The sequence below is a fragment of the Meleagris gallopavo genome, chromosome 14, assembly GCF_905368555.1.
Source record: "Meleagris gallopavo chromosome 14, MGAL_WU_HG_1.1, whole genome shotgun sequence".
Classification (NCBI taxonomy): Eukaryota; Metazoa; Chordata; class Aves; order Galliformes; family Phasianidae; genus Meleagris; species Meleagris gallopavo.
In genome coordinates, this window is record NC_139417.1 from 17697172 (window position 1) to 17713185 (window position 16014).

Sequence of the window (16014 nt, forward strand, 5' to 3'; positions counted from 1 at the left end):
CCCTCCCATTAGCAAACAGCAGTGAGCGGTTGGTGCGCGCTGAGTAGCAAACGTTAGGAGAACCATTCATGCAGCTGTGGGCCTGCAGTTTGCGTGTAATGCAGAATTAAGAGTGCTCGGATGACCCCAAAAAGGTGCAGGAGGTTGGGGGTTGGCAAATGGGTCAGGCTTGGCCCCTTCAGCTCCTCACTGCTGCATGCATGGCAGCAGGCGAACCGAGTGATCAGCAGCTGCAGGCAGGCTTGCAGCAGGAAAGAAAGGCAACCTGCAAGCATCTGGTAAGGCACAGCACCGTGAGAAAGCAGCTAATTGCTGAGCATTTTTCAGATCTAAAAATAACCCCGAAACAAAGACAGCAGTGAGACAAACCACATACAGTTAAACAGAATACACAACAAAGTAACTTGCAGTGAGCATCAAGTGTTTCTACATGCTTAAATCAGCTGGATCACTCCAGAAAACACTGTGATCTTTTGTTCCTACGGGTTTCTTTTGCTTTCTTCCTCTTTATTTATCATCTGTAATTTAAAATAAAGGCAGGGAAGCAGGTAGCCCCAAAGAAGTAAAGGACACACATTCTTCACCCTTATTGCCTTTGGGATGTTGCACAGGGATCAATTTTTACTGTGATACTGAGTCAGATGTCAAGACGTGCATGTTTGAGATGGGAAAGCTCCTTTCTGATGGGGATGGCTCAGATCTGCTCTTTTATGCTATTTTTTTCCTTCATTTTGAGGTTATGGTAAAAGTGTAAAGCAGATTTTAGTGTCCCACTTCACTTATATGGGCTCTAATGGTGTTAAACATAGTAATGGAATTTCCTGGGAGGGGACAATGAATCCCTCAAACACCATATTTGAGGGAATCAGAAACTTTATGATCAGTTCCTTGATAGACTCTCTTTTCCCTCTTGGGTTGAGCACCAGCCCTGGTGGGAGATGCTTTGCAGAAGGCTCCTGGCATTGCAAGCTGAGTGTCCCCTGTGCACGGCTCACATGAGCAGCTGAGCTGGCACGTAAGTGTTTTTTAGGATGGGTTTGGCAGATAATGGCTTTGATGGAAATGCCACTGGTTTGCACTCAGGGAGGCTGACTCCTTAGAGAAGTGCTCACAGGGGACGGGTGGGCAAATCAACACCAGTCCCCATTTTACAGATGAACAGTCTTGGATGAGAGGTTTCTCCAGAGATCACTTTGCTGTCTCATTGCATCCTCGCATGAAGAACGGGAAGAATGAGTGTTGCCAGATTCTGATAGAGAAGGGGCAGGAAAGAGAGAGAGATTTCCTTGCGTATTTCAATGCAGCTGCTTGATGATCCTGAACTCCTCTCTTTTAATGTCTTTGCTTGGGTCCACAGTGTCCTCTACCTCCACAGATATAGGGCTTTTCTCACTCCTCAGCAAGAATTCATGTGTAGGCATGACTGATTTACTGTTTACTTCAGACTAAGTTGAGCTGCGTACAGCAACTGCCAAATTGCCAATCAAACCTTTTCCATTCTGAATGTCCTCATACCACCTCCTTTTTAGCAGCTCCCTGTTGTCAAACCCAGCAGACTACTGCCATTCCATGGCATCTTCCTGTCCTGGGGCATCTGATGAAAGCCCATTCCTGTTTGCCATGAGCATTCTTAAAGAAAACAATGTTGAAAGGGAACAGTGCAGGTATTTAGAGAAGCAGCTCCCAGCTGCTCTTTCCTCCCCTGGCACAAAGATGAACCTCCTCTGGTAGCTGGCTCATTGCCCTGGGCCATTGCTCTAATGTCTTTGACTTCTGATGGGCGGATGCTCTAAATCTGTCAATACGAAGCACAAACAGAGCTTATTAATGGTCTAACTGGTATGTTTTTCATATGTAGTGCTATCAATCTTATGTTATACATGTGCGTTTCTGCTAGCAATTGTTCATATATTCTATAGCTACCACTCAGTGCTTTACACGACCTCACTTCATGCAGCTGTCTCATACACAGTGGTCTTTATGCTGCATCTATCACATTTATATAGCTTGAGTGAGCTTGAGGCTCACTTTCTTTATATGGTACTGAGCTGTAAAGGTACTTTTCTGTTTTCCATAGCATATTGGTGTGCTTTGAATTATTCACTCAATTTCTGAGAAGCAGCATTAAGAACGTAATCTTCTGTTCATAAATCCATTGGAAGACTCTTAATAAATGTAAGCCTTAGTGGAACATCCCAGCATTGCAAAGGAAGGAGTAAGCATTTCCTTAGGGTTTCAAATGGTTCAGTTGTCTTTCCTTTGCAGAGCTAAATCCATTCTTTAGAAAATAAAAAATAAAAAATGAAAAAGAAAAAAAAAAAAAAGAGAAGAAAAAAATCCACTTAGCTGTTGAAAGATTTCAGTTATCCTTTTGTTCTGTTTCCTTTTAATGAATGACCAGCAGCTCTGTCACTACAGGAAGGTCTATAAAGCTTGAAGAATACACAAAAGCCAAACTCAGAATCGTTCAGAATAGGAAGATTCAGCTGCTGGTTGTTTCTCTGCATAGAACAGAGAATTTCGTGTCTTTGGACCTGTTTTTTTTTTACACTCATGGACTCATGGGCATGCAGCATTAAGCAATGCATAGCCTGGCATCCACTGGATGTCTCACAGCAGTGACGGCACAGCATTTGAATGCTCTATAGCACGTTTACACTGACTTTATTTTTTTCTGGCTTAGGCATGTAAAAGGGCTCCAGTGTTTGCTTAAATATCATAAATACATTTGGGCCAAAGTGGTTTTGTTCTGTTTCTTCCCATGGGATATATCCAATTCAGGATATTATTTTCAGATAATGACTTAAACGGCAATATGCGTGTTCACATACTGCTCACACGACTGCCATAATAATATGATCCCTTTTAGGAAATTATGCATGCAGAATCAGCACGTTGATAACTGCTGTATAAAGCTAAAATTCAGAAGTGACAGTTAATAACTTATCTGTCGAATGTAACCAACTGTCCTAGGGAAAAATAATTGTTTCAATTAAAAAGAAAAAAAAAATCAGCTTTGTTTTTATTTTTCCAGAAGCTATAACAGTATTTGTCTTTATCTCTATTATTGGCAGGCTACTGCCCTTCAACTAAAACCTTACCCTATCATTACAAGAATAAAGTTTATCTGTTATTCATAAGCTGCAGAGAGATGTTTTCCTCTGCTCTTTTTTCCCCTCTCTCTGCTCTTTCTAATGGCCTCTATAGAAATCTTTCATATAAAAATTTTTATTACTTTCTTTTTCCTTGACACAAGTATATTTTTCCCTGTATTTCTGAAATTAATACAGTTCTATTTTTGTTCTTCCTTATCTGTGCGTTAACAATAGACTATGTCTTGCTCAAAATTCTCTCCGTGGCTCCCATTCTAGCGAAAGTCTAAAAGACCTTCCAGCTCTCATTACTGAGAAGAGCAGTTTGTATTTTGAAGGGGTTTTAGTTAGCTACTTGCAGCTGCAGCTGCGTGGCTGAATCAGTGGAATCTCCATGGGTGGCCTGTGTGAGGGCCATGCTGGGCTCTTCTCCCTGGAATAAGTCATGATCTAAGGTGAGATACTGGATAAATGGATCGCATGTTTAATCTGATAATTCTTGTCTCTCAACTCCTAAGTGCCTGCCGTTGGCTTTTCTCTGGATGTAAGGAAGTTTATCTGCCTTGGAGGACCTGTCTCCAGGCTTCCCTGGAAGAAAAGCTGTCACTCTTTCCCAGTTCACTGGCTGGAGTTGTGGAGAATCGTGCAGGGATGTGATGTGATCAGTGGGGCTTTGCCTGGCTGGAGGGTTCCATTCATGAAGCTTCAAGCACAGATTCGTTCTCTGAAAGCCAAATACCAAAGTTTTCAGTAGAACATTTAGAACAGAAAATGCACCAGGAGCACCCTCGGTAACCTTTGGAAGAAGAATGACTGTGGTTGATGAGATCGCTGGTTGACGGCTGTTCATCCACTCTTAATTTGGACCCATGATGGTCCATCTGAGCTGCGTTCTTCAGCAAGATTCCAGCTGTGCACAGGTAGTGTGCAAAGTTCTTTCTATTAAAAGTCCTAACTAAACAGTCCAAAGAAGTTTTGGAGTTATCAGCACCCACAGCCAACTTTGTAAGGACTCGAAATGAAGCAGGGAGGGCATTATGCTGCATGTTTATCAGGTGACAGATGATTAATAGGTCTTAGCATACAATGAATGTGTATCTCTTCTTCACATGCTAATCACATGGCATTTATAAATGTCAGCACCTTATCATGGCAACACACTCTGAATTTTGTCTTTTTAAGGGGTATTATTTTTAACATTTTTAATATACATACTATTAAGTTTGTATCGTTTGAAGCTTCCTTTTTGTGACGGTTTGGAAATAATGGTGAGCTGTCCTTCTAATTTCTGAAGTAATTAGATTATTGTATTTAAAATCGAACGTAAAAAAATTCACAGCAGATAATGAAGTTTACATTAACATGTTTCTCTAACTACTAAAATGTATCAGTGGGTGTCACCTTGGAATCTTAATCATGACAAAAATAATTTATAGCTTAGACTGAGAAGCTTCAGGCTTTTTCTATTCTGATTTTTTTAAATGTTAAAATTCTTTGCCTTGTAACCTAAGGCTTTAATTTAGAGTTACAAATGATAGTTTGGCCATTTGAGGATTGCATCATTTTCATTCCAAAATCCCAAATTTCAGGATTTGGTACCTTGATCGTTAAAATGCCCTTTATTATCAAATTTGGCTAGGAAACATATCCCTTAGGGGATTTTTGAAAAGTTGGACACAGGAAATCCAATGAAAACAAACAAACAATCTGGATTCAGTTGCTATTGAACAAAGCTTTTTAGACTGCAATCATTGTTTGGTCCATTCCGGTGCTACCCTGAGGTAGGCAGAACTGCTGTTGTCATCCAGAGACCTTATGGACATAAAGAATTTAGAAATAAGCTAAAAAAGTGATGACTCTTTCAAACACCCGGATCCTGGAAAGCCCAGTGTTGTTCTTTGTCCTTGGACAACCAAGTCATTAAAGCTAAATCTGAGGACTATTTGATGACTCTAAGTTTGTAGGTTCAGATTTTTCCTTCTCAGTATCATATTGCCATGGTTAAATACTCACGTTCTTCAAAATGCTTCACTGCATTTGGCATCTGGCATCTTTGGCAGAGACCTCACTGGGATGGCCAAAGATTGAATCTGGCGCTAACATCACCTTGCAGCTCCAAGCAATGGCTTCTGAAACACGTTGGGTCATGCTGGCAAAACACAGAGGTTTCTTCCTTGTTTACAGATAGGACATCAGCCTCTGAAGTCGTCCATCTACCACCTTTCCACAGCGCTAATATCACTTGAATATAAGATTTATTCTCCCACTTCTCACCGTCTGTGCTGTCACTTCCCTGTGGATGTGGGAATATTTACAGATCACACTGCAAACAATTCTCAGCCAGTTGTTATTTTTTTTTTCTTCTTTTATCTTCTTTAAAGCTATGCATATATATATATATGTATATATATTCACATATTTGCATTATCTTGTAATGAAACTCACATGATGCAAGACTGTTAAATGGTTAGAAAAAAAGGAAAATGCCTGCAAAACTCTTTGTGGGTTATGATGCTTGTCTGTATCCCTATGAGATAAGCAGCCCTAGACTTGAACAGCCCCTCAAAGAACTTTGCGAAGAGCCATCACCTTGTAAAGATAGCCTTGGTATTTTAATCAAAGGTCAGACAAAACTACAGTGTAAACCCTGGAGATTGCTTTGTAGCAGTCATTTAAAGAGTTGCCTAACAAAGTCTTACCGTATTAGTAAAACAGTGCACAAACATTCCCCAAGATTTACACAAACTGGAGCCTAAACAAAGGACCTCTGCCAAGTTCAGGCCATGAGATCATCACCCATAAATTTATGGCCTGGCCCTCTGTCTCTATCCCTACAGGTGGGATGGATGCACTGCGGGACCACGCACTGCCTCACCCACACCTCCTGGCAGCAGCAGGGCAGGATGGTGTAAATGCATCAGGAGCAGGGCTGGTTTTGCCTCTCTCTTAGCTTTGCCTGTGTGACAGCCTTCATGGTAATCAAAAATAGTTTGTTTTTCCGTAATTAGTATTACCATGCTAAATATCGCTGCAATGTTCTGGCACCAATATCCCAGTTGTCAAGCATGAGTGCAGCTGCTTGTTTCCGAAGGTCGTGCTGTAAGGCTTTATTCAAAGTGTCAGCTTTATTATTGCAAGTGATCTTAAAAACCTGCAAGGCAGCTTTTCTTACTGGATTTATGAAGTATTTTAGACTATTTGCTAAAAAGAATTTGTCTGACTCGTAGACGGGAGTCTTGGAGTTCCGACTCTTCTACCTTTGGCCTTATTCGTGGGTTCGTTTAGAAACAAAAGCAAGTGACCTGTCTGCTCCTTCATTAGGTGATGTGTTACAATGTCTGCAGAGAAGGCTGTGCAACCAAGAGGCTTTCCGAGGAAGCCATCTGTCTGCACACACCGGTCCCCTGGTTTTACCTTTCAGTTCCTATTTGCTTTTGGTTGCCACCCAGTTGAGGCTGGATGATGTTTTTCCTCCAGTGCTCGTGAGGATGTTGCACGCTCAGATGGGTTGTGATGATGTATTTCTACCTGTGCTCCTTTTGAAAAATTCGGCAGCATTTTCAGCGTTGATTTCCCTCCAGAGTTATTACACCCCACGCAGAGTGGCAGCGCCGTGCCACAGTGCCAGGATTTATGAGGTGACCTTGGAGACACAGGCACTCCCAAATTGAAAACACTTGGAGCTAAACTTGAGATATATTTATTTTGGATTACTGAGCAGTCTTTACTATTGTATAAATCAGAATGAGATTACACAGATAATACATAACATTTATATAACGTCTCATAGCACGCGGGATTCATTTATACACTGCTCAAGTGCAGTACCCCCAGCTCCTCCAGACTTTGCTTTCGCAGTTGGATCTGATGTTAGAGCTTCACTAGGATTCAGGAAAGGCAGTGCTGGCCCCTCCTGACCTCTGTGTGCATCCACCATCACGTGGGAGCCCAGCATCGGTAAGGAGCTGCGGGCAGCGACAGCGGGTGGGCTCAAGGGACTCGGTTACCTCCACCCCATGTGCCAGCACAGATGGGTGTCCATGGGGCTAAATTAGGGGTTCCCACATGAACCCCGAGCTGCTCGGGGAGTTTTCCAGCCACCTTCTGGAGCCGGGAGCTGTGCTGATGAAGAGGTGCTGATAGGTGGCAATGAAAGCTCCGTGCGGAGGCACGTCGAGTGTGAACCTGCGAGCAGCAATAAACGCGAATCCAACCTGCACTAATGTTAATTGTCATTCAGTTTATATCGACGTGCAGTTTATTAAACCATAAAGCAAGGCAGCAAGCACAGAGAGCAACTCTAGAGATAATTAAACATAATAAGGGTTTCACTTAATCCCTCAAAACCCAGGGGAGGCACAGTTAAGGCTGAATACTGTCTTTGCACTGAACGGCACTTTTTACACAGTCATTTTAGAGCACTTCTCCCCGTTCGGCAGTGCAGGACAGGGGAAAGGTAGGTCCCGCCTTCGGTTTGCGTATGTTTTTGTTGTTTTTTTTTTTTTTTTCTTTCTCTCTCCATTCTTTGTGCCTTTAAATCGCTCTATGTATTAAACCTGAGCTCAGGCTCTCCAAGCGCTTCGCGGCTCGTTATTTGCTTGGCAGCTACAAGTGGAGAGAGAGCTCGTGGAAGAGGACCCTGGGGAAGGTCCCAGCGCGGGACGGCAGCTCGCAGTGAGCGGTGTTGGAGGGGCACGAATGGGAACCTCGTGTGCTCCTCCGTGCCTCGTCCCTTCTCCCGAGAGCGCCGAGAGACGCTGCCGTCTTGGACGAGAAGGGTCAGAATGGGGATGAAAGCAGAGGGTGGATCAGGCAGATGGAGGGAGGCAGCTTTGCACGAGTGAGAAAATTATGGCAAAGCTGAGCTTAATGCTGGAGGCAACCGCAGAGAGGGGAAAAAAAAAAAAAAAAAAAAAAAAAACAACAAATACATGCCCAGCGCTGTAATTGGGGACTCCGTGCTATCCGCTGTTCGGGGCTGTACTGGGCAGCGGATGCGGATGGGTCCTCATTTGCCGGGACGAGCCCTCCCTTGACTGAAAGCAAACCGAAAAGAAGCCGGGGTGAGCCTTCAGACTCCCGCTGAGCCCCGCAGGAGGGCGGCGAGCGCCGTTCGGGGCTGCGGGGTGGGAGAAGGGTTAAGGGCGGCCGCGCTGCCGCGGCTCCTCCGCCCGCCCCCCGCGCACGGCGCAGCTTTGGGAGGAGGAGGAGGGGTCTGCGCTGCTCGCCCGGCTCCCGGCCGCTGCCGCTCAATGCTGCGGCCGCGGGCTGCTGCGGGAATCGCGCACCTCGGGGCTGCCGCGCACGGCGGGCAGGCAGCGCCCGCGGAGCCCAGCATGCCCCCAGCCCCGGGCAGGTAAGCGCCGCTCCGCTGCGGGAAGCAGGCGGGGAAAAGAGAAACCCATCGGGAGGTGAAAAATTCCAACGGGGAATAAGGGAACCGGGTGCGGCGAGGGGAAGGAGAGAACAGCGGGGATGCGCGGGGTGCGGAGCCCGGAGAGCAGAGCGCGGAGCTCGGGGAGCGGAACCGGGAGCGCGGCGATTCCCCCGTGCTGCCGGAGCGGCTTTCGGAGAGCGGCCCCGGGAGGGGAGAGCCGGGGTAGGGCAGAGCTGGCCCCGCCGAGGGCGAGGGAAACACGGTGGAGATGGAGAGCGCGGGGCTGGGGCTGTGGGTGTGCGCGCGTCTCTGCTGGCAGGGAGATGCTCCCTCGCAAGCTGGCAGAATGCATGCATAACTTTTTGCTTGATACAGCCGATGTTCCCTGCTTGACTTTTAGCTTCTTCTGCTTTCCCCAGTCTGATGTTGCTTCCGTGTCGTGAGCAACATAATGCAGCGTGTTGTTTTATTTATCCCAGACAGGAATGACTTGCTCTCTAAACTACAAATTAAACGATGCTTCTTGCATAACAAGTGGAAATAGTTTGTATCTTACATACTAATTATCCATCACGTTTTGGACTAAGCAGGAGCTGATTTCTGCGAGGAGGGTTTAATAAAACAATCTGAGGTCTTGCAGCAGTGCGTTCATTTTCCCTTGCGGGATTTAATGTGGGCAAAGGATTAAGAGCCAGCATGTTGATTAGGCGCCCTGAGGTGCGGGGAGGAAGGGGGACGTTTGCCTATGGGGATAAGTCAGTTTTTGTGTTACGCTTGCACATCCTCCTGTTTACGTGGCTTGGTTCAGGACCTGCATCCTCGCAGGTAAATCATTCAGATAAGAGCAGAGACCGGTGGGATCCTACTAGTTAAGCAGCCACGCGGCTCCTGAGATGCTTTCTTTCCCCGTGCCCGGAACGTGCCAGCGGGATGCGAGCCCCTGTGCTCCCCACCGCTGCTCCATCAGCAGTCTGTCCCATGCATGCATGTGTGGGAAGCAAAGCCACGGGCCCTGCACTCGTATCCACCCTCCAGGAATCTTTTGTGCTGCTTTGCCGGCCAGACCACTTATTTTTTTCTATTTTTCTGGACCTACAGAGCTTGTATTTTTTACCCTGCACTTCTAAGTCCCTGCGAACTGCTTAAATGGCTCCTAAATAATCCTTCAAAGTCACCTCCCCCCTTTAATCTAATACCAAAAGGACTTACTTTACATGGCTAATCCCTCTTTTACTTGCTGTAAAGCTTCATTTAGGGGTGTGCACACTGCTAATTTTCCCAAAGCAGCCTGCTTTAGACAATGGCTTCTGCTGGGTGCAGTAACCTCTTCCTCACTGCACACAGCTCTGGGCAGAGCTGAATACCTCTGACAGGGTCTTGATGTCAGTAGGTGCTTCATCAGCTCCCATCCAGCGGGCTCACACTGTGCAGGAGGCTGTGCCAAAACCTTTGTTTGGTGTGCTATTGCGAATAGCACTCATGGAGGGTCTCCTGCCCATGTGCTCGCCTGGATGCTGAACACTGGAGTCAAGTAGTGTGTGCAGTGCAGCACTGAATCAGATGACCATGGGAAAACTCCTCGAGCTGGGAATTTTCCTCGGTGCACATTCTGTTGTGGAGCTAAGCTTTTTTTTTTTCCAAGAATTCCCAGAATTTTAAGCTTGTTCTGTTCTACCTGATGACAGACTGTATGCTTTGGATGTGAACGACACCAGAAGAAAAGCTTACCTGTACAAGAGCCTCCCTTCTTCCTTAGCATGTAAATACTAAAGAGGATGAAACGTTTCTTTCCAAGCTGAACTGCACATGAGCAGTGCTACCATGGTTCCTAACCCAAGGCCACCATGGATGTGAGATGAATGTGCCTTGGCAGTGGGGTGTACTGGCATGTCCCCAGCCCTGCAGACTGGGACAGCTTTGGCACTGGTGTTGCACTGTGTTCTGTGAGACCTCAGCCTGTTGGTGGCCACAGTTGTATTTTGGGTGTTAATCCTTCCATTGCTTATTTCCCCAAATACCAGTGTTTAATCATCAGCTTAGGAGAGCTTGTTCTGGGGGCAAAGATGGTGGCAATGCAAGGCAGCAGGCAACTGGTGGGAAAACTCTCCTTGGTTCCCAGATTGCACCTCCTGTATTGGAACATTTCTTGGTGACATCCATGTCTGATAATCATAGAATCACAGTGTCATTAAGGTTGGAAAAGACCACTCAGATCATCGAATCCACCATCAACCCCTCGCCCCATACCTGTATGAAGGGGGATAGCATTGCCACCATTTGAAATACGTGTGTTAGCTTGTGGGAGCACCTATGAAAATAGGCTGAGTTGCTATTCTGTACAACTTCTGTGAAATATGTGAAATTTGAAAACGATTTTGTAAATGTTCTGGTACCAAGTAATTTATTTCCTTTGATTTGGGGACTTAGCCTTGCCTGACAGTTCTGTGTAGTTGGCTTGCTTTATTAAAAAATCAGGGTGAAAACAAGGCAGAGGGGATGCTGCCCACAAGACAGCCAGGTTGTTGCCTTTCTAATTCCTCTGTGGTGTCTCTGAGCAGCAGTTAGCAGAGCTCTGCTCCAGGCCCAGGCCCAGGCCCAGCTCAAGCATCTGCCCCAGGCCCAGCACCACTGGGACCACTGGGGTGCAGTGATGGCACGAGGAGAAGCAGTTCCTTAGTGCTACTCTGCCACCTTTCTAAGTTCAATAAATGGCCACAGCTCTATTTTCTTATTTTTAGCCAGACGAGATCAGAGGAAGTCTGGCTTTTCTTCCCACACCTTCGTCTGTGGCCTAAGATGACCCTGTAATGTCCCTATAAACGCTGTTTTCCCTCTGCCTGTGAGCTGTTGTGCGGCCGGTGGCGAGCAGGGTTTGGTGCAACAGTTGGGATTTTTTCCTTCCATTGCAGGAACCGTGAGGCTGCTGCGTGAGTGATGCGCAGTCCCTGACAGGAAGGTAATCACAAACACAGCAAAGTTACATGAATCACACAGATCCACAAATGTCAGCTCCGGAGCTCTCATCCAGGCGTGCTGCCAGGATTTAAACTTGCACACATCTTTACTGTTATCTGCTGCAGTGGTTACTCAAATATAAGTGTGGATATCATGGCAGTAGTGATTCATTCTTTTTATTATTAGCAAAGCACATATATAATGATGACATCCACCCAATCTCGTGTTCCCTGAGAATACGCAAGCATTCCCTGTCCCCTGCGATCATCCACCAAAAATGGTGATATTAAAACAAAAACGCTGCTGTCAAATCTGCTTACAGCCTTAGTAAATGAGGCTCATGTTTCATTAGGAACTCAGAATGGTATTTTCTGCACCAAACAGCATTTCCAGTACTGTATTTGCTGTACTTAGGAAATAACTTCATTCTTTGCTTTTCCCTAGATAGAAGCAGTCACTTTTTATCTTAATCTGCAGGATAAAAATCGGTTTCAGTATGACACTAAGAAAAGAAAGATTTTTCTTTTTTTTTTTGAATTGCTTTGTTAAATTATTGGAAATCAGACCTTCAGGAACAAGAAGGTCAAAGCATTTTAAAAACAATCTAGTGAATTTTCTGTAATCTATATTCATGGTTTATATTCACGCTAAAGAATAAGGAGCAGGTTTTGACTGTGCACTGTAAATTTGGATTTTTGCTCTGGTACCTAATTACAGCATAGATGCATCGGCATGTGGTCTTCAGTAAGGCAAGCGACATCCTTACCACAGTACATCACTTGAAAAAGGTGATGGGATCTGAAGAAAATATTCTAGAACAATTATATCTTTTAAAATGGCCTTTACAGGGATTTTTAAAAGATTGTGTGAAATGTTGTGGTTCTACAACGTTTATTTCTTCTATTAATCCTTCCATAAGCTCCCAGTTGATCAGCAGCTGATGCTCTGTTGCATGAAAGCTGGCTGGAGATGCCTCAGATTTAGCCAAACATCTTTGTTAATGAATAAATGTTTTGATGTTTCCAGTACAAAGCTCTCCTAAGATGCATTACAAAGTTTAGAAGAAAGCGAGACATTTTGCCTGTTAGGATGTACTCATATGCTAATGACAACATTTTTTTCCCAATGGGTCTTCTGAAAATTTAACATCCCCGAAGAATGATTTTGGGGAAAAGCATCCAGATGAAAAGACTGAGATCTCCTTCAGGGCTACTTCAGTGGTGCAGTGGGAGTTTGGTGAGCATTGATACATAGGCAGAACCGCAGATAAATCTTGTTAACTACCAGTACTTTGCCATCTTTTCTTCTATTTGTTTTTCCAGAGGCTTTGAGTCAGGCTTCAGTGAGACTCATTGGCGACATTTGTTATTAACCGTCACCTTTTCCATTCTTGTGAGCAGAGCAAGATGTAATTGAAAGACCAATTGCTATGGTTGGCTTTTTCTTTCTTTTTTTCTTTTTTTTTTTTTTTTTTTTTTTAAAGTGGGAGGCCAGTGTGCTGGGTTTTTTCATCTCTCTCCTCACCTTTATCTCCTTGCTCACCAGTAGCATAGCCCGAAGTCAGTGCCCCCGCACCTCCTGGAGCAATTTGCAGGAGAGGAATCATTTCCAACCTGGTCACTGCTTGTATCTCATGGGATTCCTGAACCATAACTCTGACCATGGAGCTGGGGGCACAAGGGACCCCCCACAGGCAGTCATTGCCTGAGCTGCTGAGAGTTGATGCTGTAGTATGTCATGTAAGAGACGTGCGAGATTTGGGTTAGAAGATGCTCTTACTGAAAGAGATCCCAGCAGCATTTGGCATTTGATAGCTGGTCAGGAGACCAGTGAGTCCTGAGCTGCTTCATACTCCTGATTGGTTGAGTCTACTCTAAACTCTATCAGTGTAAGGTCTTATAAACAAAACCGGTGTTTATAATATATTTACATAAATGTTTGGCCAATGAAGATGTGTGGTATTTAAACCCAATCTACATAAGGTTTAGCAGGTCATCTTAGTCAATTAGAAGACTAAGAAAAGGAACAAATACCATACTTGGTGTTTATAATGGAAAAACCTTTAGTATTAATGATAATTTAATCTTCATGGACTGAATAACAATAACCTACCAGTAGGTTTTTTTTATCACAAAGGTAAGTGTGTGGTTTATTAAGCTCTTAGGCAGATAACAGGGTATTATTTGGGAAGACTTATGAACGACATCATGTTCAAACAATTAAACACATTTCCATCTCTATGCTTCCAATAATAGGAGTGTAAAAACCCAACTAGCCCTCTGTGAAAACCAGAATTACTGAGGATATTCAGTAAATGCTGCTTTGCCTGTTCCTGGCTCTCTGTTAATGGTTCTGATCTTGCATTTGTGCTTCTTTTCACTTATAGATATAAAACCTTGAGCATAATCTCTAAGTATGAGCTAATGATTGGGCTTTGGAGTTGCAGAAAGCCCATGAACTCCAAGGTCGTTAGGAAGGCTTTCCTTTCTTGGGTGGTTAATATTAGGCTCGTATCTGAGCTGCGTTCTGTTAATTTAGCTGCACTAGGTTTAAATCAATAATCTTTTCAGTTGCAGTGGTGTATTTTTGGGAAAAACACGTACTGGTGGGTCAGTGGCAAAACAAATATCCCCTGTAGCTGTCTTAGTGCTGCGCTGCTGTTGGGGACTTCTGTAGCACCTGCTGAAATCTCGGTTTCTGACACCATCAGGAAGTGTGAGTTACTTGCTAATGTAGTCGATCTCCTGCCCTTGGGCATTAGGTGGGACCACTGGGTTTTACACAGCATTGTGTGTGAGGAACCTGTACTTGGTGGGCTGCAGTCTGTGCATAAGTTCACCTTCTGTGCTGACTTTCCCATATTATTTGAATAACACTGTACTTTGTGTTATGGTGTGACCCACGAGTTGTGGTTGAAAGGTATGTTCAGTGCTAAGCAGGTGAGGGTTCTTCACCTCCCGTTGCAGAGCGCTGAGTAGCTTTCATCAAATAATATCTATATTTTATCACTACTACCCTGCTCTTGTGAGACGGAGGCAAAAGATCTGAATCCTCTTATCATGAGCGAGTGAATCTTCTTGGTCTTTGTCTCCCAGTCTTTTGAAAAAAAGCTTCTGAACAGCACTCACCTCCAAGCTCTAAAAAGAGTTACTTAGCATAAGAGCAGAACATTTGCCTAAGAGGGTTTTAGTCCAGAAATGACTTTTTGTATTTAATTGATCTGTATTGTTCAATTAGGGAGGTATATAATGCCCTCTGTTATGCATGTATAGCTCGAAGTAGAAATGAACGAGTATGAAGTGCAGCCAAAGAGTCATTCCAGACATAATCAGCTCTTAGCCATGTACAGAAACTGGATTTCAGTTCAGGCCTTGATATACACGAGTACATATGGACTGTGTAAATGCATCAGATCGGCAATTTCTCCATGCAATTTATTTTGAATTCTCATATTTGTTCTTATTCTGGACACATTTCAGTTAGTTTTTTTTCCAAGGCATGAATATTTTCTGCTCAGAATAAATACCCCAATGTATTTCACTGTTTCACTTCTCTGAAAACAACTTGGTTGGGGCTTTTCTCACCCCATTTCCCCCGTGCCTTCCTGCTCTGAGCGTGCACAGACATAGGAGGCAGCGGTCCCACAGGGTGGCAGCACTCAGCCCTCAGCCTCCCCGGTCTCAGAGCATCCCTGCTTCTCCCTGTTCTGCACAGGAGGAAGCATCACGCACATCACGGGACCGGGGTACACTTGGAGGCACGTTATCACTGCTCTGCTTCCACAGCTCCCTGCTAAAGAGCCAGAGGCGGCTTGCAGGCATTCAGGTGCATATCGAAGCTTGTGCTTATGATCCCCATCATACAGTTTCCCCAGTATAATTTTTCTCAGGATTCCTAATTCTTCAGAATCTGTACCAAAGCACATCATTTTTTTCCTTGACGCGTTTCCACCATCAGTGTCTCGATTCTTTATTAACCCACAAAGCCATTCTGCCTCTGTTTGACCCTTCTTTTTCCCCAATGTTTTTATACCTGCTGTTATCCATCCTTCCTGGTGCGGCAAGTACTCTTTCACTCTGGCATACAGGTCAGGTTTTTGTGCCTGAGAGAGCAACGCTCTCTCTGCCCATCCCCAGCTCCTTTGGTTGCCAACCAAGAAGATCAAAGCTACAAGAAGCTTCCTCTGTTGGATCCACTGCAGCCAGACGTGCTGTTAGAAAGTGCCAGTGATTCAGGAAGAATGATTTTAAACCTTGCAGAAGTCAGTGACCGTGGCGGTGAGCACGTGCAGAGATGTCCCGAAAGGTGCGAGGTGTTAGGGATGCTTTGTCTGTGTGCTGATAGAAGTGCTGAACTATAAATATCTCCATCCCCTGACACCTCTGGCAGGCACAGAGCTCTGTGAGCAGGGCTGTGGCCATCACGCAGCTGTCCCACATTTCTGGTGCAGCCATCGTCTGATTTTCACGTTGTGTACCAGCATTTCCTGCAGTGAATATTAAAGGAAGCCATCACACCTTTCCTTCATTTTATCAGGGAGGTGGAGATGGAAAAAGCAGATATGGTGCAATGCTAAGCATAAGGTCAGGT

General features: G+C 44.7%; 1 protein-coding gene across 3 annotated transcripts in view; it reads left to right on the forward strand.

Annotated features, from left to right (window-relative positions):
* The first annotated feature begins 7716 nt into the window (after window positions 1-7716).
* LOC100541983 (contactin-4) overlaps window positions 7717-16014 on the forward strand; it is a 249894-nt gene continuing 241596 nt past the window's right edge. The window contains exon 1 of one of the 3 annotated variants that reach the window (XM_085235518.1): window positions 7717-7870. The gene's annotated coding sequence lies outside the window, so the exon portion shown is untranslated. Of the gene's footprint in view, window positions 7871-8142; window positions 8449-16014 lie in introns of those variants that run through there. The other 2 variants (XM_085235519.1, XM_085235517.1) reach the window with 2 other exon arrangements.